At 37.1% G+C, this 5,044-nt stretch overlaps 1 non-coding gene across 1 annotated transcript; it reads left to right on the plus strand.

Annotated features, from left to right (window-relative positions):
• The first annotated feature begins 4,733 nt into the window (after positions 1-4,733).
• Positions 4,734-4,840, plus strand: LOC128036321 (small nucleolar RNA R71). Its single transcript, XR_008193119.1, has one exon. It is a non-coding gene; the product is annotated as a small nucleolar RNA R71 (small nucleolar RNA).
• The last annotated feature ends 204 nt before the right edge of the window (positions 4,841-5,044 follow it).

Below are 5,044 nucleotides of genomic sequence, written 5' to 3' on the forward strand. Positions count from 1 at the left end.
TTCGGCTTCTGGCTCAGTTGGTTCCTCTTGCTCACATTTTTTCAACTCATGCACTCTTTCTACCAACCTTTCAATATCATGACTTGTAATACACCCTTGAACATACTGCCCCTTCAAATTTGCTTGTGTTTTAACACGAGCCCTTAAGCAAAGTGAAGTGATTAATAATGGGAAATAAGAACTTCTTGCCTTCTTTTTAGCACAATCATGAATCTCTTTGAGGATAATTTTCCCAACATTAATCGATTTTTCTGTCAAAATTGTATATAACAAAAGCATCCGTTCCATCGAGATGGTGGAACTATGTGAGATAGGCATAAAACTATAGTGAACAAAATAAAACCATACCTTTGCTACTGGTTTCAAGTATTCTCTTTGACAAGAATGGCTCCCATACTTTCTTATAATCCATTGGGATCTCGGATTTCTCATAACATCAAGCACTTGTTGAAGGAAATCCCAATTGGTATTGCTCATCATAGGGTAGTACTCATCTTCTTCAACATCATGTAAATTAAACAAATCATTGATGGACTTAGAAGTAAGAGGTACCTTTTTCTTTCGAACAATGACTTCAGTAGCATCTTGCGTAGTCAAACTAGCATAGAATTCTCGAACTAGTTCATCATCAGGAAGTGAACGAGTATCACAAAATCATTCCCATTTGAGAGCATTGATTATCTTTCTAATTGGCACAGGAACAAACATCACATCATTGCTCTTCAGGTTAAAACATTTTTCTGGCATCATAAGTTGATGCTTGAAAATTGAATCAAATCACTCTTTCACTTCTTCGTCAACATCAATCGGGTTTTTAGGAGTAGTTTTTGACAATCTAGTTCTTTTTGCGAGACATGGTATTTTCTCAAAAATTCAGCAGTGTTTCTGCATATGAGAGAAAAGAGAAATCGACAAAGTTGGTATAACTTGCTACGACAAAAATCTTGCAACAGCAAAAATGGTGCCGCGACGATCTCTTTGCGGCAACAATAGGGAATTTCAGCAAAAAGAAAGAAAAGGACTAGGGTTTCTTTCAGGATTTGAGGTTGACGACACAATGAAGAGATTTAGGGATTTTTAGGGTGTAAGCAAATTGCTTTGAGGGATATGAAAATTAGTAGAATGGAGACGGGTTTATATAGGGAAAAATTAGGGCAACATGTAGAAAAAATTTAGCTACATTAAAGTTACTTGAGCGGCAAGTAATGGGTGTGACGGCAAGGCATAGATTTTTCCCTCCTTTTTGTTGTATTGGGCCTCAAACTCAGACTATATCTTAAAAAAAATCTGATTAGTACTTGGGCCAAATTTGACCCCCTTTATTAACATATAAAAATTTAAAATTTAAATAGCATAAATGAAATTAAAAAAAATTAAGTTTTAATTAGAAAATTTCTTCTTAACAAATTACATTAAATTAATTTCAAGGAAAGGTTGGAGTGGTCACAACGGTCCCGCTTAAGTTCCAATCTCCTTAGACAGAATTAATTAAATGTAATAAGTTAATAAAATAAGTTCTAATTATTTATTTATTTACAAAATGAGTTCATGAAAAATTAAGGGTCTGCTAATTTGAGCAAGGATTCAATTCGCTCAACTTCACCATCCTAGTAATGTTTGACACGTTGACCATTAACTTTAAACGTACCTCCATAATTGTCATGTAATTCAATAGCTCCATAAGGATAAACTTGGTAGATGGTATAGGGTCCTTTCCATTGGGATTTCAGCTTCCTAGGAAATAATTTCAGCCTTGAATTAAACAACAAAACCTTCTGACCTTCTTTAAACTTGCGAGGTCGTATATGACCATCATGCCATCTCTTTGATATTTCTTTACACATTTCAACATTCTCATAGGAAAACAACTTCAGCTCTTCCAACTCATCCAGTTGTAACATCCTTCTCTCACCAGCTTGCTTAAGATCAAAATTTAACTGCTTCAAAGCCCAGTGAGCTTTATTCTGCAATTCTAAAGGCAAATGACATGCCTTTCCAAAGACTAACTGATAAGGAGTCATTCCTAACGGAGTCTTAAATATTGCTCAATAGGCCCATAAAGCAACATCGAGACCAATCTTTTCTACTAGGGCGAACTACCTTTTCAAGGATACCTTTGATTTCACTGTTCACTCTTTCAACTTGCCCATTGGACTAGGGGTGATAAGCAGTAGCAATCTTGTGTTTTACATCATATTTTTCAAGCAACCACTTAAGTCATTTGTTCACAAAATGAGAAGCTTCATCACTAATAATAGCTCTTGGTGTCCCAAATCTTGTAAACACATGCTTATGTAGGAGTCGGATGACTACCTTAGGATCTAACATCTGATCCAAAAAATGGTCCTTCCGAGTGGCTTTGTTCAACTTTCTGTAATCAATACAGATTCTCCAATTGGTAACAGTTCTTGTTGGGATTAACTCGTTATGCTCATTTTCAACAATCGTGATTCCACCTTTCATTGGCACACACTACACCGGACTGACCCACGAACTATCTGAAATAGGATAGATGATTCCTGCATCTAACCATTTGATCACTTCCTTTCTCACAACTTCTTCCATAATAGGATTGAGCCTCCTTTGCCCATCAATTCGAGCTCTTTCACCTTCCTCTAAAATGATTTTGTGCATGGAAAATGAAAGGCTTATACCTTGGATATTAGCTATAGTCCAACCAATTGCATTATTAAATTTCTTTAAAATAGCAATCAGTTGTTCCTCTTGATCTTTTGTTAGTTCTACTGAAATAATCATAGGCAAAGTAGAACAGTCACCTAAATAAACGTATTTCAAATGGGAAGAAACTACCTTTAGTTTGAGTTTAGGTGGTTCTTCAATTGACAACTTCGGTTGCACAAATTCTTTGACTTCCAACTCTAACAATTCAAACCGTGTGGATTGAATAAAATTTCTCGGATTGGCTTCCATAAAAGCCATGTTTTCCCCACCTTCTTCATCCTCCAAAGGGTCAAGATCTAAGGATTTCTCCAATGGATCTTCTTCAAAATTGCTTTCCATAGAAACCAAGGTTTCTATCTCTTCCATAACTGAACACTCCTCTGCCGGATCGGGGGATTTCATCACTTTAAGAATGTTAAAGGTTACCTGATCAATTTGAACTCGCATGGTGAGTTCTCCTTTCTGCACATCAATTAATGTTCTTCCCGTGGCTAAGAAAGGTCTCTGAAGGATGATCAACACTTCCTTGTCTGCTTCAAAATCTAAGACAATGAAATTAGCAGGAAAAATAAATTTATCAACTCTTACCAAAACATCCTCAATCTTTCCTTCGGGATATGATAAAGATCGATTCGCTAGCTGAAGCGTCACAGTTGTAGGTCTTACTTCACCTATCCCTAACATCTTGAAAATAGACTTAGGCATTAAGCTGATACTCGCTCCTAAGTCACACAAAGCTTTACAACAGTAAGATTCACCAATGTTACAGGGTATAGTAAAGCTTCTTGGGTCTTTCAATTTTGGTGGCAGTTTGTTCTGCAGGAACGTACTGCACTCCTTTGTCAAGGCAACAGTCTCATACTCACTGAGTCGTTTCTTCTTGGATAGTATATCCTTCAAAAAACTTCACATAATTTGACATTTGTTCTAAAGCCTACACCAACGGAATATTGATGTGTAACTACTTTAGAACATCCAAAAACTTTTTGAATTGCGCATCTTATTTTTGCTTGTGTTGCTGCAATCTTTACGGATATAGAGGTGATGGAACTTTCGGTTAAACCAGACAACTTTTTTGAGTAGGTAAATCTGCATCCAAAGAAGATGTTAAAATATCTGAATTCACTAAGTTAGGGTTTACCTTGTCAGACTTTGTAGATTCTGATTCCTTTGGTGTAGGAACTTCAACATCTGGTTGGCTTTCCTCATTTTCAACATGCTCATCTTCGACATCAATCAGGGGTTCCAGAGTCTTACCACTTCGCAATGCCACTACCTTGATATGTTCTTTACCCAAATTCCTTGGATTCTCAGTATTGCTTGGCAAGGTTCCTTGCGTTTTATTACGAAGCTCCGTAGCCAACTGACCTATTTGGTTTTCCAAATTTTTTGGTGTTGTTGCTTGGCTATGGATCCAAGCGTCATTCTTCGCCATGTATGCTTTGAACAAGTTCTCCAAACTGTTTGATGCCTCAGCTTGAGGTGGTTTTGGAGCTTGCTAATTAAACCCTTAAGATTGGTTGGGTCTTTGCTGCAATAAGTTATCATTCGGTCCATTTCCTTGGTTGCTCCAAGGAAAGTTAGGATGATTACGCCATGAAGGACTGTAGAAGTTAGACTGGGGTCCTTGTCCACTCCTATTTTGATATTGGTTCCCCACATAGTACACTGACTTGGGATTTAATGGACAATTCTCAAAAGAATAACCTTCCCCACAGTATACACAGGAAATTATTTCAAACGAACTTGGTCGCTGAGTTGTAGAATTATTAATACTATTAGCGGTTAACTATTTTATCATAGAGGAAATAGATGATACCTGAGCTGATAACGAAGTGAGGGCATCAAATTCATGAACTTCGGCTACATGTTTTCCTGAAGCTGTTCGATTTGTTGGTCATTAATAGTTATTTCTCGCGATCCCCTCGATGATCTCATAAGCCTCATTATAAGACTTACACAAAATTGCACCATTTGTGGAAGCATTTACCATCAATATTGTATGTGTATTGAGACCATTATAGAATGTCTCCAACTGGATACAATTAGGAATCCCATGATAAGGACACTTACGAAGTAACTCCTTAAATTGCTCCTAAGCCTCATACAAAGACTCATCATCCAATTGTTGGAAAGTTGTGATCTCGTTCCTTAACTTAGCGTTTTTGCTAGGTGGGAAATACTTAACCAAAAATCTCTCTGCTAATTCTTGCCATGTAGATATGGAACTTGGTGGCAATGAATTGAGCCATGCTCATGCTCGATCTCGCAACGAGTACAGAAATAACTTCAACCTCAGTGCATCTTCAGTCACACTGACTATCTTGAATGAATCACTCACCTCCAGAAACAATCGAAGGTG

This window comes from Gossypium raimondii, chromosome 13 (genome assembly GCF_025698545.1).
Source record: "Gossypium raimondii isolate GPD5lz chromosome 13, ASM2569854v1, whole genome shotgun sequence".
NCBI lineage: Eukaryota > Viridiplantae > Streptophyta > Magnoliopsida > Malvales > Malvaceae > Gossypium > Gossypium raimondii.